The sequence below is a fragment of the Callorhinus ursinus genome, unplaced genomic scaffold, assembly GCF_003265705.2.
Source record: "Callorhinus ursinus isolate GAN/ISIS: 27379988/994484 unplaced genomic scaffold, GSC_fseal_2.0 scaffold44, whole genome shotgun sequence".
NCBI classification, from domain to species: Eukaryota; Metazoa; Chordata; class Mammalia; order Carnivora; family Otariidae; genus Callorhinus; species Callorhinus ursinus.
Window position 1 is genome coordinate 1,276,563 of NW_027397106.1, and position 27,166 is coordinate 1,303,728.

At 51.9% G+C, this 27,166-nt stretch overlaps 1 long non-coding RNA gene across 1 annotated transcript; it reads left to right on the forward strand.

The window, feature by feature from the left end:
* Positions 1–776: 776 nt before the first annotated feature.
* LOC112832721 (uncharacterized) lies at positions 777–5,654 on the forward strand. The gene is made up of 2 exons (XR_003210435.2): positions 777–970; positions 5,514–5,654. It is a non-coding gene; the product is annotated as an uncharacterized lncRNA (long non-coding RNA).
* Positions 5,655–27,166: the final 21,512 nt, after the last annotated feature.

Below are 27,166 nucleotides of genomic sequence, written 5' to 3' on the forward strand. Positions count from 1 at the left end.
AAATTCCTCCGAGGTGGGGGGCAGCAGGGGAAGCGGGATGGAGTAAGGAGGAGAGAGAGAGAGAGACGGAGAGAGACAGAGAGAAGGAGAGACGCACGCACCCCTCCAGAGCCCAGCTCACCTGCTCCGGACGGACTCCTCTTGATTTTTATCCATTCAAAAGTTTGGTCGCCTCTCAAACTGTCCCAGGAGGGGCGCAGCAAACTCGGCAGTCGGCGTGAGAAGGGTGCCCCTGAGGGCGCAGGCGCCTGATCCAGAGCGAGCCCCAGGGAAGCACCTTCCCCAGAGCGTGGGCCGAAGCAATGATCCGGAGAGAGGACATTCAAGCGCCCGGGACAAGGGGCCCGGCTACTCGCCCCGGGACTGCCCGGGGCCGAGTGGGCGCTACAAGAGGGTGTGGCCAGTTGGGGCCGGCCCGGCCGGGGGAACTGGGAGGAGAGGGCCCTGGGTCCCTGGCAACGTCTCTTCGCTTCCTTCAGTTTGTGCCCTCTCGGGTGTGTCCCAGACAACAACATTCTCTCAACCCCTTCTGGGGCGGCCACTCAAGAGCCGGGGCAAGGAGGAGAGGGAGGGTGAGGGGGCGAGGAGACTCCCCCCGCTTTAGCCCCTCCTCAATCCCCGCGCCACTGGCCCCCCCCTTTCCTGCCCAGAGCCAAGGGACAGACAGAGAATTGCAACTAGAAATTCGATCGATTGGTACGACGGACCACGTGGTCCAGGGTTGGCCAATGACCAGGACGCCCGGGATGAGCTAATAATGGAAGCAATTTGTAACTTTCAGTAGCTCGCTAGGCCTGGGTACAGGAGGGAGGGAGACGCGCGGAGGTGGGGAGGTGGGTACCCCCAGTCCTTCCACTCCCTTCCTTCGTGCAGGGGCACCCGGATTCCCTATTCCTCTTTTGACCCAACACGCAGGCACTCACGGGGTCCCACGCCCACCTCTGTCTAGGGGCCGTCGCTCCAGAAAAAGGTAAGCGGGTCTTCCTCCCCTGAAACACCCCCTCCCCCATCCTTTCTGGCACCTGCAAACAACGTCCCCCTTCCTGCCCCATTAGGCAATTTAAATCCGGTTTTGTTTTTCTCTTCGTTGAAAGGAAGCAATCCTTTTATTTATTTTTCGTATAATCTATTTCAGATTTGGGGGAAGATTAGATTCAGATTAATATACTTTTCTTGGGGGAGGGTGAGTGGTACTTTTTAGATCAATTTTATATTTTCTTCTTTGGGGAAGGAGTATTCTACTTATGGAGAGTTTACTTTTCTTTGGGAATGAGTTACACCTTCTGTTTTTGCAAGTTTCACTTCTCTGAAGATGTCAGTTTCCCGCCTTTCTCCATCCCATCTTCCAATTTCAATATTTACAAATAATCAGTTAACGGATTTCAAGTTTCTTTCTTTTTTTTTTTCTTCCTCACTCGTTTTTTAGCTGTTATTGAATCTCCATGTTTTGTTTTGTTTTTTCTCCGTGTGAAACTGTTACTTTGTGTTCTCTTTTTGTTTGGTAAATGGATTTATTGTTTGGGAAACTCTACCCGGGTGTGAACAAGGGCTCTTTTGATTAATTCCAACCCCTCCTCTTTTGAAGAATAATTTACTTGAAGTGTTTTATGCCTTATCCTCATTTTTGTTTTTTTAATCTCTCAATTTTGTTGTATTTTAGCTCCTTTTAAAACCTGACTTGTTCTTTAAATTTAATCTTTTATATGTTAAACAATTTTTAAAGTTTTTATTTTATAAACTTCACCATCTTATATTATTTTCTTACCCTTCCCCAGCCCCCTTGGCACTCTTTTCTCCTCCATCTCAGGACCCTCACCCCCAATGTCTATAATTCCCAGCTTCACATTTGACTCACCCTCCTAGCCAAGGAGGGACACCTAGGAAGAAGAAAAGATCTTCTTGGGTCAAAGCCTACGTTCAGGGTTCTAGTCCTGGGCACTTTTAGTAGGACCGCCCCAGCAAAATCAGGGATAGCAGAATTTCTGTTTGACTTTTTAGTCTGGGACTGAGCTCCTTCTCCTTAGCTTTATTCTGGGCAACTCTTTGGTACACAAAGTGAATTTTTCATTCTCATCTTTTCTCTAAATTCTAACAAAGTACAAGCAGATTTTTTTTTCTCCCCTAAATGTAAGCTGCTAGCTCAGGGTAAGCCTGTTGGGTTTTTTACCTTCTGGAAGAAGATTCCCAGAAGAAACACAATGTTTGGTCCTCTCTTTGACTTTTGATTAAGGTGGAGGCGGCAGGGATTAGGGTACCCCATTTTGATCTTCGGCTCTGGCTGGACTGAACACAAAGAAGGAAGAGTGAGCTGGCTTGGGGACCCCCATCACTTCTGGTCAGCGAGGTCTGGCTTAGGATAGTTGGGGTAAATCTCGGCTCTGAGGAGATTCTTTTTGTAGCATTACTGTGAAGTAAACCATCAAAATGGTTTGATGCGGTTTAGCCTCTTCAGATTCATTGCAGGCACAAAAAGCAAAATACCAGAGTAATCTGTTTCCCAGAGATCCACCTCCTGTGACGTTGTCCGTTTCTCGGAGGGGAACAGACCCCAACTCAGCAGAAGTCCCACTGCCTCTGCCCCTCCCCTCTGAGTTCTCCAGCTCCCTTGTCACATTGACATTCTGGGCACATTTGGCCCAGCCCCCATCCCTGCTTCTTCCAAGTATGAATCTAAATTACTATTAATAAGGGGCCGCTCCAAGTTAATTGGCATTAAAAGAATTCATTTCAATTTGTTAATATTAAATGAACGCTCTGCACTTTAGCTCCGTCTTCGCCCTGGATTCCCAGATGAGTGATGGGAAGTGGGGGCAGGGGAGTAGATTGAGGGTTTTATTTCTGACTCTCCAATTTAGCCACTGCGGTGCCTCCCCTGGGGGCTCGAGATCTAGGCGCAGTGGGGGCCTGACTGGGGAATGGCCGATGGTCTTTCTTTCTTTCTTTTTTTTTTTGGTGAAATATATCTGATTCTGTGGGAACTGTGGGAAAGGGCAGAGGGAGCTGAGGGAGAGGGACCGAAAGGTTTGTAGGTCACAGTGGGGGAGGGGGGACTGTAGGGGAGTGGCAGGAGGAGCGGGGAGGGAAAGGGACAGAAGTGAAGGGGAGTGGTTGTGGACTGTGGGGGTAAAGCAGATTTGTCAAGGAAGGTGCTAAGACCCATCTAGAGAAGGAGGAGCTGGGGGTAAGGGTGGGAGATTGTGGGGCAAAGCAGCTAGGGGTTCTGAAGCTATCTAGCTGTGGGACTTGCGGCAAGTTGCCTAACTTGTCTCTGTCTTAACTTTCTTTTTCTGTAAAACTGAACAGTAGCTATCCCAGGGGGGTGTTTGGGATTAAATGAAATACATGTGATACGTTTTCCACAGTACTTGCCCCTAGAAACTACCAGTGAATGCTCTTATTCCAGCAGATTCTGGATTCTGGAGCCTCAGTGCCTGGTTTTGAATCTCAGCCCTGCCTTAGGCTAGCTGTATGACCTTGGGCAAGTTACTTAACCTCTCCAGAGGACAGTTTCCTCATCTGCAAAATGGAATTAATGGTCCTAGACCATAGGCTGCTGTGCAGACTAAGTGAGTCTGTGTGTGAAGTGCCCAGAACAATGTCAGTGGACTGGGGAGCACCGTATAAACATTAGTTATTAATGTTGCTTTTCTGATCCGGGAAGGTTGGAGATAGAGGCATGGAACCTCTTAGAGGTTAAGAGCTCCATGGATTCTCTAAGACCCTGATCAGATCAACCCGCTCACCCGCATCCCTGAATGTGTCTAACAACTGGGGTGTATGTGATAAGGGTAGGAGAGTGAGGGGGCTGGGGTGCCCGAGTTCTTTCTTGGCCTCTGCTGTGGCTCTTGGGTTGACGGTCCTGCTCAGTGCCCACAGACTTCAAGGGGAAGTCCCTTCTTCCTCCCCCCCCACCCCGGCTCCCAAAAAGGGCCTTGGTGGAGGAATTACTTTCCTGGTCTAATACCTCCCTTTGGTAGAGAGTCAGTCCCTGGAGTGTGGGCTGGGGAGTGTGGGGGAGAGCAGAGGAGACTGATGTTTCCTAAATCCCCTTGAGCTATGTACCAGCCCCCACATGCCCAACCCCTCCAGAGGGTTCCAAAGAGACGTGACTTGCCAAAGTCATAAAACTAGAAAGTGGTGGGGACGCCTGGGTGGCTCAGTCAGTTAAGCGACTGCCTTCGGCTCAAGTCATGATCCTGGAGTCCCGGGATCGAGTCCCGCATCGGGCTCCCTGCTCAGCGGGGAGCCTGCTTCTCCCTCTGGCAACTCCCCCCTCTCGTGCTCTCTCTCTCTCTCATTCTCACTCTCTCAAAATAAATAAATAAATCTTAAAAAAAAAAAAACTAGAAAGTGGTGAAGTTGGAATCTGAACTCTGATCTGCTCGATAACCAATCTGAACCCCCAACATGGCTGCCCACTTCCTGAAGTGGGGGGGGGGGTGCCCGGGAAGGGAGAGGCAGGCCGCATGGAAAGTTGTGGAAAGTTGGAGGCCAGGACCATGGGGCAGTGAGCAGATAGGGGTGGGGTGTGAGGGCTGGGGGTGGGAAGGGGCCGAGTGGGAATGTTTTAGTCGGGCAAGACTTGCTGGAGGTGGAAAGCACAGATCAGGATTCAGGTGGGAAGGGAATGAGGATGGGAGGTAAAGAAGAGGGAGGGAGTGGTACACTGGCCCAGGCAGGGGAGGCGGGGGAGACCATGCAAAGGCTGGGTGAGGCCAGGGGACAGGGATCAGGCTTGCTTTGCTGGCGCCTAGTAAAATCACTTCCCCTTTCTTGAGGGCCTCCTCTGTGCCGGGTACAGATATTATAGATGGTATATTATCCTGTGTAATGCTCACAACAACCCTGACAAGTAAGCTTCTTATTCCTGTTTCTAGAAGAGTCATTTGCAGCTCAGACAGCTTCCCCATTTCAGGTCACACATTTGGTAGCTGGATTTGCCCGAGCTGCCTGCAAAGCATGGCCTCCCTGCCTGGGTCTTGCCTTCCATTCCTACTGCACCCCCACATTTGTAGTCACACTTAGTGATGGGGAACAGGGGTGGAGAGTGGGACAAGACCATGAGAAAGGGGCAGGTGGGCAGTGGGGCAGAATCTCGTCTCACATCTTTGTGAAGAAGATGGATAGAAGGGTATTCTCTCTGGAGCAAGGCCTCCAAGTCACTGTCCTGCGGCAGCAGTTCTTGGAGGGATGGCCATTGGGGATCACAGCAACCTCATGGGGATCACATTGTTTTCTGGACTGTGGTCTCTATTTCCCCTCCTTTGAGAGGCGAAGAGGAAGAGGGTGGCCCAGGTGTGGGTCTGAGCCCTGGATTAAGACCGTTAGTTGTTCGATAAAATCCCTTCTCTCCATGAGAGCCTCCCAGCTGGACACCCCATTTCCCGGCTGCCCTGGCTGCCAGGTGTGGCCACAGGGGAATGGGAGCCAAGGAATGTCATCAGAGCCTTAAGACACTGAGTCCTTTCACGAGCTGGACCTGACTCACCTGAGACTGAGCTTTGATCCTGCAGTTGAGGAGGAATCCCTGAGAGAGAGCAGAGCAACAACATGGAAGGAAGCCCATCTCTGATCGACCAGGTGGAGCAGAGCTGCCTGCTCTGGAACTGCTCCATCTAGACTGTTACATGAGAAATAAACTTGGTTTCTATGTGCGACTGTGTTTTGGGGCCTTTTTGTTCCGGCAGTGTTGCCTTCGTCCTTCCTGATGTCCTTTCCTACACCAGCTTTGTCAGTTCCGACCCCCCCACCCCAGGATTACATCGGATCATGGACTAGTTCTAATAGTGACATTTATGGAGTGCCAGATATTATGCATGTTGGTTATTATCATCCCCATGACAGTCCTCCGAGATAGGGATCACTGTTATTCTAATTTACAAGTGAGGAAACTGAGGCCCGAAGGAGCTATGTGATGTGCCCGTGGACACACAGCAAGTGGTGGAACTGTGGTCCCAACCCCGGAGTGTGCAGAGCCTGAGCTCTCTAAGTCCCTCCTGCAGATGAAGAAAGAGGGGACCTTGGAGATCATCTCATGCTTGGCCAAACCCCATCACAGTCATGACAGGGGCCTGGGCATCTCTCATCCTCTCACCCTCCCTTCAACCCAAGAAACTCACCGGGACACCTGTTAGATGTTGGCTTGCTGCTTTAGATTGTTTTTGAAAACAGGGCCCCATCGCTAACACCAGTTTTAACCCCCTGATAAGTTTAATCCTCCCCGCCCCTTTTACTAGAGATGAGGCTCAGAGAGAGGAAGTGACTTGCTTAAGGTCACCTACTTAGTTCTTCTCTAATTTTCTGAATCCAAGATGAATTCTCTTTCCACCATATCAGTTGCCTCAACAAGCAGCAAGGACAGAAATAACCCAAACCAGGCAGGGGGCCTGTCTCTCATCTGATAATGCTTCAGGATAGCCAAGCCATGTTTCCCTAATTTCCCCCGTGCCCCTCCCGTTGGATATCTGCCTCGGAGAGCTGCCTCCCCGGACCTGTACCTTTTCTCCCGCCGCCTCCTCACCCAGATGGTCAAACACGCAGAAAGAAAGGAGAGCGGGGGCTGGAGCCAAGATCCCTGACTCCTTCAAGTCTTTCCACATTTATATCTCCCTCCTCCCCCTAGGCCCCGTCTGAGGAGCCCACCAGGGAGGAGAAGGGGGAAAAGTATCATAAATTTCCCGTATTTATACAAGAAGACAGAATGTTTCTTGTGCCAGAAAAAACACAGAGAGGGAGCTGTCAGAGGAGAAGAGACCCAGCCCCATACCTTCTGGGGCCAATCTATCTTCCCGAGTCATGGCTTGGGGGCTACCATGACACTGCCTGGGTGACTTGCAGGCTCTGGTTTGGGGGGGGCAGCCAGGACTGACTGGCCTTGGCCTTTGTTTCTGACCACGGCCCTCCTGTTCCCTCTCAAAGGCCCTACCCCTTCTCGTGCTCTCTCTCTAAACAAGTTTGAGAGAGAATTCACGTACCATACAATGCGCCATTAAAGTGTGTCATTTGGTGGTTTTAGTATATTCACAGCTATGTGCAACTATCAGCACAGTTTGAGAACATTTTCATTACCTCAAAAGAAATCTCATACCCTTTAGTTGTCACCCCCACGTCCCCCATCCCCCCTTCTAAGCCCCAAGCAACCTCTAATCTGCTTTCTGTCCCTGTAGATTTCCCTGTTCTTGACTTTCATGTGAAGGGAATCATAATGTGTGGCCAATTTCACATCACATTAGCATCACGTTTGCAAGGGCGTTCCCTGGTGCAGAGGGTATCAATACTTCCGTGTCTCATTCCTTTTTATGGCTGAATAATATGCCAGTGTGTGGCTAGGCTACATCTTGTTTATCCACTCATCAGTTGATGGATACTTGGGTTGTTTCCACCTTTTGGATATTATGATTCTCCCTTTACTTTTATGTCTCTAGACAGCCTGGATCACACAGAATGAGGTCTGTGGGCAAGCATGGGTGCGGCTCACCTGTGGGAGCACCCAATACCCAGGAAAGCAGGTCATGTCTTGTTTCGTGTTAATTACATATTACTAAGCTGGAATTTTCCTCCCCCTGTTAGGTTACTTAGAAGGGGCTACTCCTTCCATTCTCTATCAGTTCCCCTTTTTTAAAAAAATATTTTATCTATTTATTTGAGAGAGAGAGAGAGAGACAGAAGGGAGTGCATAAGCGGGAGGGGCAGAGCGGGAGGAAGAGGGAAAGGGAAAGAATCTCAAGCAGATTCTGAGCTGAGCTCAGATCCCAACAAAGGGCTCGATTCCACGACCCTGAGATCATGACCTGAGCCAAAACTAAGAGTTGGATGCTTAACCGACTGAGTCATGCAGGCGCTCTTATCAATTCCTTTTTTATCATTATTATTTTGGACACTTGCCGTACTCCTCAGGCTGGGGGACTCAGCCCCTTCTCCAGGTGTTTCAGAGACACCTAAGTAGATGAATGGATGTCTTCCCACTGGGGAAAAGGTTCCTCCAGTATCTCACAGCTGAAGGAAGGTCTGTGGAGGCTCCAGGTCAAGAGAACGTTTTGGAGGCATGACCGAGGCCGAAATGCAGGCCTCAGGCCTCTACCTCCTCACCTGACCCATTTCAGTCTTGCAGATGTGCTTTGCGCTCCATCTGTTCACTCTTTTAGCAACTATTCATCAGGCATCCAGTGAACTCCTCAGACACTGCCCCTGCCTCATGGACCTTGCAGTTCCAGTGGTGACAGTCCGATAAAGACAAGTGAACAAAATGAAGTTGTACAAATTCCGCAACACTTATTGAACAAATGAAGGAATGCACACTTAGTACTCAGGATGTGCTCTGGAAAGAAACTGTAAACATCGGAGGTATAGATCACTTTGTGCTGCTCACCACCTTTCCTGGTGTGGAAGTCACACTTGTCCATTCCTTGGAGGCAGTGGTGAGCGGATAATGCAAAATGTTAGCTAAAATAGCTCCCAGTTATTGGACCAGCCATCTGCCAAGGGATTTATAGATATCACTGATTTTTACCCTTTTAATGAGGTAAAATTATCCCCATGTTGAGGATGAGAAAAACCGAGACTCAGAGGCTCAGCAACGATTTAGAATCACACACACAGCCATAAGTGGCGGAACATTTGCACTGGACTCTGGGATGTGTATTTGTTTTCATTCCAGCTCTCCATGATCAAGACAAATACCACTCTTTCTGAGGCCCTGGCACAAAGGAACTGGCCACCCTCCCCTGTCCTGCCCCTGCTCGGCCCGCACCCTCCTGCTCAGAGGAAAGCAGGCCGAGTCGGAGGTGTCGCCCCTCTCTCACAGCTTGTGTCCCCTGGCTCTACCTGCCCCGTGGGTGGGAAGGGAAACCAGCCGTTACCGCCCAGCCCTTGCTCTGTGGGAGGGACCCACGAGAGGCCTGGATGTTGTCAACCAAAGACTTGAACAAGCCAAAGAGCTGATGACATCGACAAGAAGGGGACCTCAACGAGGCAGATAATCAGAAGTTGATGAGGGACCGTGGTTTCATGACCCTCCCTGCCTCCTGCTAAATCGGGTCGCTTACGTGCTGTCGATGACAACAAATTTTCACAACTTATAATTTTCCCATGCATTAGTTCCCTTGTCACAACAAACCTGAGCGGTATCCACAGCTGGCCTTTTTCCAGGAAAAGGAAGTTTGTGGGGCTAGAACCCAAGTGTCCTGCTTGATTTGAGGTAATGACACTCACGTAGGGCTTACTATGGACCAGGAACTCGGAGAAACGTTTCACGACTGCTAACTCATCTACTCTTCTCTACCACCATCTGAAGTAGGTATTAGTGTTCTCCACATGCCTTGGAAGATGGGGAAACTGAGGCATGGTAATGGAGTGTCTTGCCCAGGGTTGCACAGCCGGCAAGTGGCAGAACAAGGATTACGAAGCAGTCTATGCGGAGTCACCGCCCCAGGGGGGCTTGGCACGGTGACTACACCTGGGAACCCCAGTTTGTTTTTCCGCTGACCCCCCTCCCCTTCCCCCTGCCTCCCTCAGTCTTTATGGCCCATTGGAAAAAGCAAGCCAGAGCTGTGGCTCCCAGGGTGACGATACTTCAGCGGCCTCCTTGGCACTGTCATTCTTGTCTCCCATCTCCTGCCAAAGGCTGCAGCCGGGAATACCACAGGCGGTTTGCCATGGATCAGGATTTCTCCCGAGAAGGAGCTCGCGGGAGGGCTGCTGTGCGAAATGAAGTAACCTGCCGTTGCCCCTATTCCCTCATCAAGAGCTGCCAAGTGAAGTCCCTGCGCGTTTGAACAGGTGCTATCAAAGCAGAGCCTCTGGCCAATTTGGAGTTGTCCCGGGGGCTCGAGCATCCCGGGACCGAACAGCTGCATGGAAAAATCCGAGTGTTGTGTGTTACTCATTCACCAATGCTACGTGACGAGGGCCCGGGGGCGTGCACCTGAGCGGTGAATCAGCTTGTTCGTTCATCTACTTGTTAGCCACTGATTTATTCAACACATTCCCACTATGCACCTAAGAGGCACCAGGCTGGGTATGGAGGACGGACAAGACGAAATTCCTGCCCCACAGGGGCTCATCGTCTAGAACTGGGGGGGGCGGGGGCAGGAACAAGATGACAATGATTTGTCACTTGCCCCCGATGCTGCCCTCCTTGCCTCTCCCTGTGCTTAGGGGCACTTCCCCCGCCCCCCCACCCCCGCCCCGGCCCAGGCGGCCCGCTGTCCTTCTACCTTCTTTCTGCCTGGATCTCTACCTTCCTTGTGAGCCGGACCATTTCTGTCACACAGGGAGTCTTGCATTTCCTTCCCTGTCAGTTACTATTTGGCCGCAGGCGGGGACAGAGGTGGCCATAAAGCCGCAGACGTAAGGCCTCACTGTCCTCGGGGGATCCCAGGTGAACCAGATGGGTGATTTTGTTTGCCTCTTGTGTTGTTGGCTAAGCTGCCCCAGGCCCAGGGTGCTGACGGCATCACCAGGGCTCCCGACCTCTTGTTTTGGGCTGGGTTTGGCCAGCAGGGGTCCTGGCAGGGAAGGAAAGAGGAGCCAGGCTCTTTCTTGCCCATCCCCTGCTGCCTGCCCTCTCGCCTGCCCACAGTCCTGGCCGGGGTTGTGGTTCCTCTGGGACCATGGCTTTGCTGGGAGGCCCCCCCCTCTCCTGAGCCCAGCTTGCGTCAGGCTTCTGTTTCCTGCCCCTTGGGGCTTCCTGGTGCCTCATAGGCCCTTATTGGTTCCCTTAATCCTGTCTATACCTTGAAGATTGTCATGTCATTAAACGGTCCAGCAGGAAGGCCGTGGTCAGGCTGACCGGAAGGAAACTTATGCTGGCCGCTCCACCCAGCTGTCTCCTTCGGGCTCCCGAGCCCCGGAATCCCTGCACACACCTTACCGATGAGAAGTCTGTGGCCCAGAGAGGGAAGACGGAGCATGCGGGAGTTTCCTTCTGTCTCCATCATTCTGGCAATCAAAGAGAAGCCCCACTGTGTGATCAAGGGCTTGGAGGGTGACCGACAAATCTTGGCCTCAGTGGCAGCACAGCACTGGAAATCTGGAGCCAGACCACATAGATGTGAATCCTGGATCCACCTTTTACCAGCGGTGTGACATGAGACTTGACTGCTCCGTGCCTCAGGTTCCCCGTCTAATTCCCTGGGAACAGCACTGGCACACAGTGAACACTCTGTGTATGTGCTAAAAAATGGAGCCCGTGCCTCTGCCCTCTTCTTATTGCTCACCTCACCTGCCTTCTTTCCAAGGTCCCGAGAAAGGGTGAACAACCACCAGGGAGCCCCTTGACAGGTCTACTGGTCACCAAGCTCTTCAGGAGCATGATTTGCCCTGCCTTGCCCCGAGGCATCACCATTGTGGGGAGAACAATGAGGACCAGAGACATGCACTCCAGGTCCCTATGCCCAGTGGGCTCAGCCTCAATGCGATGCGTGCAAAATGGCCCCTTCCCCCCAGCCCCTCAACTTACCGGAGCTGCAGGGGGCCTGGGAGCTCTTGGTAACAGCACATTAAGCCCGTTTGTGGGAACTTTAATTTAAACACAAATTAGAGACGGCAAATGACTCTGGCAGCCAGATAAGCCATCCCAGGAGAGCGAGGAATAAGCCAAGAGAATCAGCTGAGGTAAGGCCTCAATTTAAACTCCCAGAGATTCCCAGAAGCCTGGAACAGGTGAAGGCCGGAGGTCCTCAAAGAAAAACCCCAGAAGTCCCACATCTCAGCTGCCCTGATCAGGCTCCATGCCAGCCCGCTTCTCCGACATTCTCTAGATTTTCTTTGTGCAAAATTCCATCCCTCCCCGCTCCCACCTCACTGTTTAGGAGAGCTCAGTTCCTTTACTTTGTCTATCCTCTTCTGTAATCGACTATCCTGAAGAAGTCCTACTTGTTGTCTAACCTCCATCTGCTCTATTACAGCTAGAGCGTAATATATCCTGCTGAGTGGTGGCTCGGGGCGTTTCTGTTCAGGAAGCAAATGTGGTATAGTAGAAATAACCTGAATGCCCAAAGCCCTGGGTTTCCTCTTCGCGGTCTGTTTCCTTATCTGTACAATGAATGCGTGAGAGAAGATATCTAAGTTCTGTGAGCTCTGACTTTTCCCAGGAGAATTTGAGGACAAGAACACCCCAGGAAATCTCTAGTGTTCTATAACCCAGGAATTTTCCACTCTTTTAGATACATTGTTGGTTATTTGGGGGCGGGGGGGAGAAAGGAGAGCAGTCAGTCCTGTCTATTGCTTTGTGGGAAGGGTCTCCAGGCTTTGTTCCCACCCCTCCACACAGAACCCAGGCCCAGGCCCAGGCCCAGGAGAGAGGCTGCCTTTCCAGTTCTGTCAAGGCCTGCTGAGCCCAGCTCTGTGGGTCTGTGGCAGGTGAGATGTTGTCACTGTCCTCTGGGGTGGGAGCAACATATGTTCCCTCTGTCACAGCACCTGTGAGGGTGGCTGAGGGATGCCAACCCCCAAGAGGGTGGAATTCCACCCTCCACAGCTGACCTTGAGAAATCTTATCCTGTCTTTCTGGGAGGCTTCAAGTGAGGGTGGAGGGGACGTGTCATCACAGTCCCAAAGCCCCCACCAAATGGGAAGCTGCTGTCCTTTAGAGTGTTGAAGAGTACACCTTGGCTACAGCAAGAGGGAAGATGGACAAACCACTGGCAGAACTTTCAGGCTGGATGCTAGAGCTGACTATGATTCCAAGAGGTCATCCAAAAGGAAAACCCCATTGTCTTTGGTCTCAGCGGATGTCTGTGAGGCTTGGATCACTGGAAAGGGGGAGGGCTGTGGCCCCAAAGGCCAGTGCCAGCCTATGACTCAGGAGTCAGAAGGTCTCTGTGACTGGCATAGAAGGACCTTGGCATTTTTTCTGGCCCAAGGCCCTTAGACAGAGGTGGACAGCTGCCATCGGGGCCCGGCGCCCAGCTGTGTCCCCACTTTGCCCGCCTCCCCCCTCTGGTGAGCCTGGCTGTCCCTGGAGCCACAGGCCTGCCCGCCATCTGGGCAACTCAGAGGAGAGCCCACTGCCAAGGGAGTGCCAGCATTGATTTATAGCCCACAACCTTGGCAGGCTCGGCTGTGTGCCCTGAACCTCCTCTGCTCAGGAAAGAGGCGCGCCTCTTAAAGGGGCAGAGTGGAGGATTGCAGGAAAGCCCAGGCTGTAAGCGGAGCAGTCCAGGGGGCTGGCGAGGAAGAGCCTGCCCCTCAGGACTCTGGGTGACTGTCATGTCTTAGGGAAGCTTCTCCACTATCTCTCACACCCCTCATCATGCACCTTTCCTTTGTAGGCTTAGCCCAACCAGAATAATTCAGTTTCAACAATGTCAGTCACTCCTGATAGACTGCACGCTCCATGAGGGCGGGACTCAGAGCCATTGTGTTCCTCCCTGTGAATGCAACACCCAGCGCAGTGCCCGGCATGTAAGAGGGGCTCAGTGAGAATCTGGCAGGCATAGGAAAGAAGAAATAAGTGAAGGACTTTGCCCATGAGGTCCGGGGAGGACTGTGTGCCTTCCTCTGCCCGCCATGGTTTCCAAGACCCTGCAGCACCGGCCCCAGCCCCACCATCTCTCCCTCCAGGCCCCTTCCCCTCCCCTGCCATGTCAGCTGGGACCAGTAGGGCCAATCTGTTGCCCAGATGCACTTGCCTCCCTCCTTTCATTGGGTCATGTCTCCGAAGTTCTTCATGCAATGTTCTTTTCCTCCCGTTTTCCTTCCGCCAAGAAGCTTTCTCTAATTGCCTTTGGCCTCTGTTCCCCATTCAGATGTTCTTTCTCCCATCACTTCTCAGCATGAAAGTGCCTCATTCATTCATTCATTCATTCAGCAATATTCAGCAATATTGACTGAGTACATAGTACATACTAGTCACTGGGTGCTGAGAATTCATGAAAGAACAGGGCAGGCATGATCCCCGAACCCAGGGACCCTACATTTCAGGGGGTGAGGCAGACCAAAAAAAGTGAGCAAATATGTAAGTGCAAATTGTGGTACCTGCTCTGAAGAGGGCTGAGGTAATCACAGACTGGGTGCAGTGGGGACCCATTAAATTGGGTGGTCGGAGGTTTCTCTGAGGAAGTGACATTTGGCTCAGATTTGAAGGGCAAGAAGGAGCTGTGAGAAGAAAAGGGGAACAGCATTCTAGAAGTGGCTCAGTCGCCTGGGTGTGCATAGGGGCATCTCCCAGGGGAGAGGGGGTGTCCCAAACTACACACCCCCATCTCTTCCAAGGTCTGAAACTCCCAGCCCTTCAATACGTAAGAACATTGTTTAAAATCCTCGGAGATGCAGCAGGGCGCCTGGGTGGCTCAGTCGGTTAAGCATCTGCCCTTGGCTCAGGTCATGATCCCAGGGTCCTGGGATCAAACCCCCACATCAGGCTCCCTGCTCAGTGGGGAGTCTGCTTCTCCCTCTCCCTCTGCCCCTCCCCACCACTCATGCTCTTTCTCTCTCCCTCTCTGTCTTAAATAAATAAATAAAATCTTAAAGAAAAAAAATAAAATCCTTGGAGATGTAGCATGGGCTTCACCTGGGAGCTGATTAGAAAACAATGCCAGTTTCCACTCCAGAACTACTGAGTCAGAATCCGCATTTTAACAAAATCCCCAGTCATTTGTTTGCACAGTGATGTTTCAGCAGCACGGATCTAGATAACACCTCAGTGGTGGAGCAGTGTGAGGACATCATTGAGGTGAGTGTGCTAGGAGGTGGTGGTGGTTGCCGAACAGTTTAGATTTGAACCTGAGATGGAGGTGTGAGAGTGTGCATGGGTTTATGTATGTGCCTGTGTGTGTGTGTGTGTGTGCGCGCGCGCGCGCGCGTGTGTGTGTGTGTGTGTATCTCCAGCCCTGATGATTGTGAGCTATCTGAGGCTTGACATCTCCTGGTCCTTTCCCACACTTGGGGAAATACATCCTCACCCTACTGTGATAACACCCCCACTTGTACCTGCAGCTGCAAGTCAAATGAAATCTGCCAGCCTCTGGGTGGTGGGGACACCTCTGCAGCAAGGCAAGGCGAGGAGATTCCTTGCTCCTGACCTCCGGCAATCCATTTATCTGACCTGAGTCTCATAAACGCGTCCTGATGAGCCCAATCGCTTGCTAATGGTTATGAGCTGAGACCTAGGGATTTATGGCTGAGGCCTCAGTGGCCATGGACAAGAGCAGGGCTGTGTGCAGGAGAACAGGCTCTGCGTGGCTTCAGTTCATGACGGCCTGTGTCCAGGGCCATAGCAGGGACACCCCCACTGCCTTCATTTGGGGCAAAGAGCACTGCCCTGGGTAGGAAGAGGTGGGTTGAAGAAAGAAAAGACTTCTGACTGCAGATGTCCCAGGGATGAAGAATGAATGTCTGGGAAGCTGGCCTACTTTGGCTGTGTGTGTGTGTGTGTGTGTGTGTGTGTGTGTGTGTGTGTGTTGAGGGCAGGGGAGTGCATATTGAAGTGAGCACTGGAATTGGAGCCAATCAAGCTGGAGTTCAAATCCTGGATCTGTTGTTTACCAGTGTGTGACTTTGGACAAATCACTAATCTTCCTGAGCCTCATTTTTCTCATCTGTAGATGGGAATTGTAAAACCACCCTAGATAATGCTTGTGAAAGGCACTTACAATAATGTGTGTATTTAAGTAGGGCAAGAGATTGGGACTCTAATTCCAACTCTGCCTCTAACTGTCTGGGGTTCTCGCCTTGGCTCTGTCATCAATGGCCTCGCATACAAACCTTTTCTGGACCTCAGTTGCCCCGTAGATACTAGGAGGGGACTAGACCTGACATTCTGTTGGCCCCTTCCAGCTCTCATGTTCTGTGATCCAAGGAGTCCTTGAGTTGGAAATGTAGAGTTGGAAGAGCATGGGCCTCATCCTGGCCATACAGAGGGGGTCCCTGCAGCTGTGGCCCTGGGACCAACAGGGGGTGGGGGTGAAACTGAGCCAGAATAACTCCTCCCTCAGGGATGCGTTCTTGGGAGTTCCACTCCTGGCAGGGTGTTGGGCGCTGTGTTTGGAAAGTCTGGGGCAAGACGGATGATCAGGAAGGGTCCCGCAGAGGGGTAGGGGGCCCCTAGTTATCGATGGAAATGCCTGAACCACTCATGCTTTTTGCATAGGTAGGTCTTCAGATAACCTGTTCTGCTTCCCTCTTCTCCCCTCCTCTCACCCAAAACACATTATGGGCACCTGTGTGGGTGTGTACACACACACACACACACACACACACACATGCATACAAACATGCTCACACTCACAGGAAGAACTTTGAGGCTGACCTGGTTGGGGGAGTGAGCCAAAGAGAGTAGAGAACCCTCCCCCACCCCCCAGAGAACCTTAGGAATCTTATACCACAGTGCAGAACTTTGGCCTCAGCAATTCTCCCACCCCCTTGCTCCATTCTGGGAACATCCTGGAGCCAGTCACTGTGGGAAACAGACATAGATCCTGCCCCTCCTCTATACTCTGTCCCACCCTCCCCCCATGTGCTTGCATGGAAACCCTGGAGACCTCTAGGGACCCAGGCAGCATCCAATTCAATGACATTTACTGAGCACATGTTATGTTCCTGGCCCTGAGCCAGGAGCAAGTGTTATGGAGGGAAATTAAACCTGATCCCTGTTCTCAAGATGTCATAGCCTAGTAGGGCAACAGCCTTGAAACAGTAATGACAACACAGTGTGCTAAGGGACAGTAATGCACAGGAAGGACAAAAGGTAGTTCATCTTTATGGGAGAGAGAGGCATAAAAGGAAGATACTTGAGCTGCTTTCACAAAAAAATTTTATGTGGAGAATTAAGAACATATAGATATAGTAAACCCTTGTGTCCTCATCACCAGGTACACCAATGATCCCCTTGTGATCAGACTTGGTTACTATACTCCCACCCACTCCACAGGGCACCATTACTTTGGATGGTTTGGGTGGAGGGACCGCAGTTCCCCTTGTGGACAAGCACTGGAGGGACATTGCAGGCAGAGGGGAATGCAACGCCCAGAGGCACCAAGCGGTGCCTCGGGCTGATGCATCGGTTCGAGCTGGACCAGTGGGGCGGGATGCTGTGTCCCCGGCGCGCACGTTGGCTCCTGAGCCATCTTTGGCCCATGTGACTTGTCACTCTATATGGAACTGGAAGTCTCTCGAGGCAAGCCTTCCGCAGAGCCGAGGAAGCGAGAGCAGGCCCCTCGAGAGCGGGGAGCGAGGCGGGTACAGCTAGGAGACCCGCGAAGGGCGCGGGGGACAGGGGCGCTCGGCACTGCCGGGCCTGGCGGGCGCAGCCGGGCCCTCCGCCCCGCGACGGCGCGCGGCCTTAAATATTACCCCGGAGTTTTCAATTATCTCTTCTTAATGGATTTGCAGGGGCTCTTTCATCAAGCGCGGGGTGGCTGGGTGTGGGGGTGTGGGGAGCGCGCGGCGAGGGCTGGAGCTGGGAAAATGGCCCATATTTCAATATTAAAGCCCTTTACGATCGTCAGCAGCATGAAAGATGCTGCAAATAAAACGGAGCCGCCCGCGCCAGCCTCTCCATCTCGCAAGTTTTAATTAACGTTGAGGGGGAGGCGGCTGCCGGGCGGGGTCGGAGCCGGGCCAGGGGCGGATGGCGGAGTCCGTTGGAGGCCGGCCCCGGGCGCGAGCCGCGGGGACGTCGCCGCCCGCCTGCGGACGCCGAGCGCCGAGGGCCGGGGCGGCTGCGGAACGTGCCCCCCCCCCCCCAGGGGGCGAAGGCAGCGGGGAGGGAAGAGCTTGGACAGGTTCTGAGCGCCTGACCGGGAAACAAACGTCGTGTAACTGCAAGCAAATGGCTCTGGGGACTGAAGAGGAGGGGCGTCAGGCTGGAGGACTGAGCTCCTCACCGCAACCCTCGCGGGGCGTCCTTCCTTCTGCCTCTTCTTCCGGCCGACACCCCCTCCCGGCGCTGATTCCATTCCCCCCGCTCCGCGAGGCTCTCCGCCGGCCCCCCCCCCCTCTGCTGGTGTCCCGTGGCCCTGGCTTCCCGTGAGCCAGCGGCGGCGGCTCCCCGCCCCTCGCGGCTCCAGCTCCAGGACGTCTGCTTTCTCCATCACTCCCGCGGCCTTCGGGGCGGCTGCACCCTCCAGGCGCCGAGCCGCGCGCACAGAAGCGCCACTGTTCTGCCTTGGCAGCGGCCTGGCCTGACAGCTTGTGCCTGAGCAGCAGACCCATCCGTCAGGCGGGAAGGATGGAACGACGTCCGGCTGCCCGCTCTGCGGACTCCCCTGGGAGCCACCTCTGGCCTTGGCCCAGACTCCTCTCTTCCCCTCTCTCCACTCCCCAACCTTGCCCCAACTGCCAGCTCCGTATGTCTGTCTGTCTCTACTCTCCCTCTCCCCACTTCCCCCACCTCCCTACACACACAGCCTGAGAGAACCTCCTCCTCCTTTAAGTGGGTCACACTTAAAGGTCCTTCCCCTACCTACATCCACATGGCAGGGCATAAACTCTTTAGCTTTAAAGAATCTGGGGATCTCAGTGGACCACAATCCAAAGCTAAGTCAACCAATTGACACTCAGGGTTAAGCCAAGGACTTTGGGCAAACCCCATGAAGTGGGAGGAATAGAAGAATAATACAAATAGGGCGCCTGGGTGGCTCAGTTGGTTAAGCGACTGCCTTCGGCTCAGGTCATGATCCTGGAGTCCCAGAATCGAGTCCCGCATCGGACTCCCTGCTCAGCGGGGAGTCTGCTTCTCCCTCTGACCTTCCCCCCTCTCATGTACTCTCTCTCTCTCATTCTCTCTCTCAAATAAACAAAAATCTTTAAAAAAAAAAAAGAATAATACAAATAAAAGACATGGTCTTTATACTTGTGTACTTACAGGTACTTAACGTGTCCTGAAGTGTTTTGTAGAAGTCAAATTCTCTGCTCATTGTGCTAAGGAGCTTGCAAGAACTGAGATGACAAATTCTACATTAAAGCAACAAAAGAAAAATCCTCCTCTGCTCTCTTTTTGGTATGTACTTTGTTCTTCTTGTCAATTTGTGATAATCACCTATCAATCCTGCTTTTATTTTTTTATTTATCTACCTTTTTTTTTTAGAGAGGGAGAGAGGGGAGAGGGGCAGAGGGAAAGAGAGAGAGAGAATCTTAAGCAGGCTCCACGCCCAGCCCGAGCCGGATCTCACAACCCTGAGATCATGTCCTGAATGGAAATCAAGAGTCGGTCACGTAACTGACTGACCCAGGTGTCCCTCCATCCTGCTTTTAAAATAGTACATGCTTGGGATGGCTGCCTGGCTCAGTGGGTAAAGCAGGTGACTGTTGATCTCAGGGTGGTAAGTTCAAGCCCCACATGGGAAGGAGAGTTTACTTAAATAAAATAAAATAAAATAAAATAGTGCATACTTATACAGTATGGTTAAGAAGACAGAACTCACATTTGAACAGTATAGGGGAACAAGTATGAACTACAAATGCTGTTGGGAAATAGAATAATGGGAGAAGGGGGTGAAAATTAAAACATGCTCAGCTTAATCAAGGAAGACTTCCTGGAGGGGAGCTGATTTGGAAGTAGAATGGTGATAGGAACTTGAAAAGAAAGTTCCAGAATGGGAAACACTGGTCCTGAAGTAGGACAGATCCTGTATTTTATTTTGGGTTGAGGAACAGGTACACCTAGCTAAAACACATCTTCTCTGAAAATGGGTGAAGATGAAACAAGACTTGTGTGGGAGCAGGAAGAATTCAGGGTAGACAATGGGATCTTTGATAATGCTCGAGACTGAAGTGAGTGGGGAAGTGTCCTGAAGCACCCCTTCTCCCAAGGGGTCCGCCTGTACTGGGACAGGCTATGGAAGAGATGCCTGGACCCAGGGACTCAGCCATCACCTTCTGTTGTACCGTTAGAAGGCTCAGGTATATGGTCATTGGAGGGAGAAAGGGCTCCACAGCTTCAGCCACCAGCCCTGACACAGGGGAGAAGGGAGAGAGAAGCAAAGACTCTCTTCCTTCACCCAGGTTGTAAGGGGAGAAACAGAGCCCAGTCACACAAATTGACAAGTATTGACTGAGCACCAGATATGTGCCAAGCACTGTAAGAGGCACTGAGGATCCAGAGGTGGTCAGGCCCCAGTCCTCGTCAACAAGGTGCTCACAGTCTGGTCGGGGAGACAGTCCACTCATTCAGAATAAGTGCTGAGCATTTATGGGGCCAGCAGGGCCCCAGGCTCTAGAGATACAAGTGCAAACCAGCCAGACTCCATCCCTGGCCTTGGCGATCGCTGTCTGGTGCAAAAGCTAGGAACACAGCAGGCGGTGAGAATTCAGGGTGATGTGTGCTCTGCAGGGGACGGACACTTGCCATATGGGGGGGCATGGGAGGGCCATCCACCCTAGTCTGTGAAAGGGGAGCAAGGACGAGGCGGGAGAGGCAACACCACATCTACCTCAAGGGATGCAGAGACATCAAGGGCAGCATGGCCTGGGGAGCACGTTGGGGCTCAGAGTTTGGGTGCCTGGCCAGCGTCCCCGCAGGAGCCATGGGCACATCAGGCCCACGCCGTGGTTCCTTCCTCTAGGCGCAGGACGGCACTGGCCCGCACTAACGCAGCTCTTGCCAGAGCTGCGGGGAGGGCCAGACGGTAATCCCCATAGAGCCAGGCCAGGGAAGGAGGTTATCAGTTTTCCCTATTCTGCTGGGAAACTTCTGCCTTGGGGCTAGGCTGTTTGGGAAGGCTGGAGGGCAGGAGGGCTCTGCGGAGGGTCTTACTCTTTCCACATCCCCCTTACTGATAACAGTTTTGAAACAAACCAGATTTTAAGTAAAAAGAAACAAGTGATCTCTCGGCTGCAGCTGAATACAAACCAGGACAAGAAAGAATTGTCCTCTCCAGAATGTTTCCACCTCCCCAGTCCTAACCAGCTCCCTACACCAGCCGTCCTCATCACCCCACTGGAGCTGAGTCTGGAAGGGCAGGGACGAAGCAGCAAAGCAGGAAAGAGCATTCGGGAGAAGAGCCTGGGCAAAGGCCCAGAGGCAAGAGCTCCTGTGGTCTCTTTGGGGGAACCACAGGTCCCCCAGGGTAGAGAGAAGAGGTTGGCCCAAACTGGGGAAGGGCCAATTTGTCAGGCTACAGGGGTGGGGCCAGCGAGGGACCCCCGAGGTATTTACGGTTTAAATTTGGACAAGTTGTTCTGTAATACAGAAAACAGAATAATGTCACACTCTTGTACCCGCTATCCAGACTTAGAATTTTATTAAACTATTATTAACCTTTTGTCAAATTTGCTCTAAAGTTTTAAAAATAAAAAACAGGTCGTTACAGATAAAACTGAAGCGCTCTCTCTCCCCTCCCCAGTACCATTCTCCTCCCTCCCCGACGCACCAGCATATGAATTTGGGGTTGTTCGTGCAGTCTGTTTTCATATTTTCACCACATACATACGTCCATGAATAACATATCACTTCAGTGCTTTTTTAAAAAGCTGTTCAACTATTAAGATGTAACTTACAATTTTGTTCACTCCACATTTTTTAAAGATGTTATTTATTTGAGAGAGCGCGAGAGGGCGGGTGCACAGGAGCATGGGGAGGGGGAGGGGCCGAGGCCGAGGGAGAGGGAAAAGCAGGCCCCCCACTGAGCAGGGAGCCTGAGAGGTGAGGGGCTCCATCCCAGGACCCTGGGATCATGACCTGAGTGCAAGGCAGACACTTAACCAATTGAGCCACCCAGGTGGCCCTCACGCCACATTTTTAAAAAGTCTTCATTTGAGGTTTTTGGCAAAGCACTGACAAGGGTAGATCTGGGTTTGTAGGATCACTCTGGCTACCGAGTGGAGGACTCCAGGTGACAGGGGAGGACTGAAGATGGTCAGAGTGGAAGAGGGGATAACAGATGTTCAGAAGATAGAATCCACACCTGAGGTCACTGATGGCAAGGCTGGGGGGCAGGAGTTTGTCTTGCACATGTTGTTCTTCAGCACCATGAACAGGGCCTGGCTTGATGAAGATGTTCCATAAATACTTGTTGACTCAGAGAGGTGGATGGGGAGTGGAGGAATCCAGACGGACTCCCAGATTCTCAGCCCAGTGTGACTGACGGGATGATGGTGCTAGTATCCAAGATGAGGGTCCCAGAAGAGAAGCTGGATTGTGGGGAAAGATGAATCCAGAAGCTATTTCTGAGCCAGAGGGAATGGGGCTGCATTGCACAGGAGGGGTTGATGATAGCGAGCAACCAGACTCCCTGCTCTCAGGATTGAAGGCTATGAAGGATTTGAAGGGACCCAGAGATTGGAGGGGGAAAAAGGTTCAGTCCTGCTGGAGGCACGGGAGTAGTTGAAAACCAGATTCAAACACTGGTTTCCTCAGAAGGCCAGGAGGGCAGGGCCCAGCTTCTGCATTACCCACAACGACTGCCTTGTTGCCCTTGGTGTGACGGGTACCCGCAGCCCCTTAGCCAAGGCAGAGGAGAAGGAAGAAGGTGTAATAAGTGATTCTAGAATCATAAAGCCCTTGTAAGATGCCCACACTCCCAACTTTGCTCCCACTCCATATTCATCAACAAGATGGACGGGCAGGGTGCTCACAATTGCTTCCTAGGGACTTATTCTTGACCAAATCCAATCTCTCTGTTCAGCGAAGGGTGTGAAATATCACCTGCTTTCCTGCTTTCAAAACCCAGAGTTCTGGTCATCACCTCGAAAGGCTGCCCTCTGCAAAGCCACTAACCCCCCTTCACCCCTCCCCGCCGGACCCCTCCCCAGGCCCAGCCACCACCCACCCTCCGATGCCAATTCACCTTTAAACAGCCCCCCGTTTGTCTTGTCCTTCTCTTCATCTGACATACTTCCCTCCCCTGGCAGCCTTCCCGGCCCGACCTTCCCCGTACCCCAGCATTGACTTCCTGTTCCATCCTCATCCATCTTTGTCCCTCTGTCCAGCCCTCACCTGAGCCTTCCATAGCTTGGCCTCAGAGTTCTTTGGGTCCTGGGTATAATTAATGGCATTTCCCTGTGTCATCCCTGGGTTCTGGGGCAGGAATGCTTTTCCCATCCCCAGGGCCACTCTTCTGGAAGAACCAGAGTGTCACTTTAGTTTTGTTTGTCTGGTAGGGTAAGGCATTTCCTTCCCTCAGGAAAGGAGCTGTTGTGGATCTAAGTCACCCGACTCCCTTTCCTACGAGTACTTGCAACTTGGATTTGTTCTTTATACAAGAAATTTTAAATATCATGAAGAAATGGAGTAGGTGGAGGGGAAAATCTTGGAAGAGCTGGCCAGCATCCAGTCAGCCCACTTCGCCATGAGCCTGCCATTGGAAGGGGTGCTTGCGGTCCATTGGGCAGGCCTTTCGTCCTCTGGATCCAAGTCCTAGAGTCATCAAAGGACCAACCTAACGATCCTCAAACCAGGCTGTGGCCACTTTGAACTTGGGAAGGCGTCTGACTTTATCAGAGCAGTATGCCCTGCAAAAAACCACCTCCCTCAATCCCCACACTGAGCAGAGCTCTAAACCATCAGGGGGTCACACCGTGTGACTTAAACAGGTAGAGACTCAACATGGCTACCCCAACTCACGTGACTTGCCCAGCTGACCAAGTGTCTTCCTTGGTGGGGAAACTACTCAGACTTTTTCCCCTCCTTTTTGCTATCTGGACTGTTAAATTTCTCTGCAATCAACATATATCAGTTGTGCCATTAAGGAGAAAGTAAAACTTTGAGGGGGGTGCGTGGGTGGCGTGGTTGGTTGAGCGTCCGACTCTTGGTTCCAGCTCAGGTTGTGATCTCAGGCTCCTGAGATGGAGCCCTGTGTCAGCTCAGCGTGGAATCTGCTTAAGATCTTCTCTCCCTCTGCAAGCCCCACCCCCGTCAAATAAATAAATCTTTAAAAAAAAAAAAAGGAGAGCATAAAACTTTAGAAAGACCCGGAGTTAGGAAGTATAGCTACAGAGGGCATGGTGGTGGCTGCTGCTGAGTTGGTCACACAGCCCCAGCTGCCTGCGTGTCCTGTAGGTGTCCAGTGAGCGACGGGCCACTCCCCCAGGGCCCTTCGAGAGCATGGCGGCCTTGAACCCTGGGCAGCCCCCGCCTGGGCCAACAGAGGCACCTGCAGAGGATGAGAACGCGGGTAAAGGGAGGAAGAGTCAACAGGATCTGGATGGTCAAACCCCTTCCATAGCCATAAAACTGAAATGATCTAAGTGACAGGAAGCCTTGGGGTTTTTCCGTAAGAGTCCAACCAGTTATAAGTGTCATGCTTTGCAGCCTTCTATAAAGTATGCTGTTCACCGGGTTGATGATTAGTGGTTCCGCTAGTAATTATTAAACAGGAAGGAATCAGGAATTAGTTGCTGTAAATTTACACCGAAAGCTTCATGTTCTGAATGCTAAACTTGCAGGTTAAAACAGTGGGGAGGTGGGAACAGCAGTGCGATTTGTACGTTTTGCTTTTAGAGAGCGACAAGGTTAGAAATCCTGGCTCCTGTCCAGGCTCTGTCCCTAACATAAAGGTTCTCCAACTTTTCTGCCAAAGTCCCTTTGATATCAGAGAGAGGAGAGTGAATGGATGCCAGCAGTCTGGGGCCTTAGCTTGAAGGGCCCTGACCAGGACCACATTCTCTCGAGGCCTTAAGTTTTAGCTTTAAAATTATGCAAACTTGCCATTTTATTAATAGCCTATTTTGCGTGTGTTAATATAAAAATGATGTTTTAAACTATTTGCCGTCGAAACGTCGATGGTACTCAGAGAGGCTTCTTACGTATCCTGTGACACTTCCACCAGGCAGCCACTGTCGTGTGGCCCTGGGGCACCTGTCCCCCAGGTGAGCAGTGCGTCAGTGTGCGGCCCCCTGTGTTTCTTCTCTGTTGGATTTTTTAATTCGCCAAACTTCTCTGCCACTGTCGCTGGTTACATCTCTAATGACTGCCATTTAGTGAGCACTTACTGTTTGCCAGGCTCCGTGCCAGCTGCTGTGTATGCATTGTCCTTTAAATTGTCACAGCTCCCTGAAACTCAGACAGGGGAGGTGCTTGCCTAAGGCCCCACAGCTGTCAAGAGGCAAAGTGAGTATTACCATCTCGGACTGTTTGACTGCAAGCTGACTGCGGCCCCTGCTGCCTCAGGGCTCGAGGCTGGAGCCCCTGGCCAAGTGAGTAGTGGTCTTCCTGCGAAGGAGATTGTTGCCGTACATCTAGAAAGAGCGTGGGTATGATGTAGATCGGAAGTGTCAGAAAAGCTAGGCTTAGGTCTGGCTCTGTCCCTGACTAGCTCCTGGTTCTCAAGGGAGCTCCTTGGCCTCTGGGTTCTCGTCTATAAAAGAGGACCAGAAGGTCTGCGAGAGGGACTGGAATAAAGATGAGCCTTAGAGCCAATGTCTTACACCCCTCTCCTGCTCTCCTGCTTACCAACTGTGCCGCCTTAGGTGGTTCACCGAGTCTCCTATTTTATTTATTTTTTGTTTTTTCAGTAGGCTCCACGTGCAGCATGGAGCCCAACGCAGGGCTTGAACTCAGGACCCTGAGATCAAGACCTGAGCCGAGATCAAGAGTCAGACGCTTAACCGACTGAGTCACCCAGGCGCCCCCGTTTCCTCCCTTCTAGAATGTGGAAAATAATACCTCACAGGGCTGCTAAGGAGATTAAAAAGTAATATGTGCAAAACATCTGGAACAGAGTCTGGCATGTAATGGTTGCTCAAGAAATGCTTCCCATTGGTAGTAACCCTTGTAACAGTAGTATCAGCAGGGGTACCCATATTCAGAAATTGTAATTATTAAAATGAGGGAAATGTGTTACGAGCAAAACTATGAAGGATGGTCAGAGCTTAAAAATATGAAACTGGAGGAGGGTCTACCTTAACACACCCCAGAACAGCTTAGCTGGTTGAAGGCCTGGAACTCCCTTTCACTGAGAAACCTCTAATACGAGTCAAAACTAGAGAAGGAGCCATAGCTCATGTTCTTTTCTACTTCTCATGTTCTTTTTCCTCTCTCTTTTCCATGATCCCCAGGTGAACACGCCTGCAACTCATTCCCACCTGCACTGGTGCCCAGCACCCAGAACACTTCATCTATGGGAAGTCCTTCCTGGAGGAGAGACACTAAGTATCTCCTGGAAAGGGGTGGGGGAGGGGACGGCCAGGTGGCCTGGAAAGGACACCTGGGGCAAGCAGAGATGGGGGCAGCCAGTTTGGTGGACAGAGCCAGTCCCGCCGCGAAGAGAGATTCTCATGGTCCCGGATTTAATGTTGGCTAGGTCCACTCTGTGGCTCGGCTGAGCCCAAGTTCGTCAGGTTGGCCAGCATCCCGAAAGACCACCCTCCAGCATCTCGGTGGACTTGTGTGGTCCCTGTCTTGGGAGCCACCCGCAGGTGCTTCCCCAAGTCTCAGCAATGGGACGTTCTCTGAAGGGACGCCGGGCCTTGACCAAAGACCACCTCTCTGTTTCCCTGTTAGGCCCCTGCAGCCCAGCCTGGAGGGAGTTTCCCAAAGCAAGCGGGGCTTCCTGAGTAGCCAAGACGCTGCGGGGGGATAAACTGTCTTCCCCTGGGCCTTTCCCCCCTTCAGCCGGCATCCCAGGCACCTCTTCCAGTTTGGAAAGCAGATTATTTATGGTTTATTTTTGACACCAGATCATCGCTGCCCAAGTTTCATCAATTTGTCACTGTTTTTATTGTCAGCAATTGCCCATAACTGGAGCACATTTAAAATGTCATTGATCTTGGTATTACAGTGTCATAATCTGACAGTAATAGGTGTAGCCAGCACAGGAAGCCCAGGCCCTGAGATTGATGGCGTTCAGCACACCAATTATATTCTGTCCATCTAAGTGATAAAAGAGTACGTAGGAGGCATTCAATAGATAAATTAGATATCGCTCCCAATTATGTCCCTTTATTTTATGGAGTCATATGTTCCCCTAAGAACTTTTTCTCTTCATTTGGCTTGTAAAGGGAGCATTACTTGACCCCCAAAGATGAGGGCTGCTCCCCTGCCTGTCCCACCTTAGGCTTCACCCTGATCCCTCTCTACCTTCTAGAAGTCTCTCATCAGGGCTGTCCCTGAACTCACCCAGGAGGTGCCTGGCATGCAGTGAGCGGGCACAGGAAGGAGGGAGAAGTGCCCCAGTGTCTGGGGACGGTTGGATCGGGCCTTTGGGAAGGACTTAGGAAGTTGGATGGCACCCTTCGTCCATGTGACCCTGGCCAATAAGTGGGATGGGGTGAGGAGCCATTACATGGG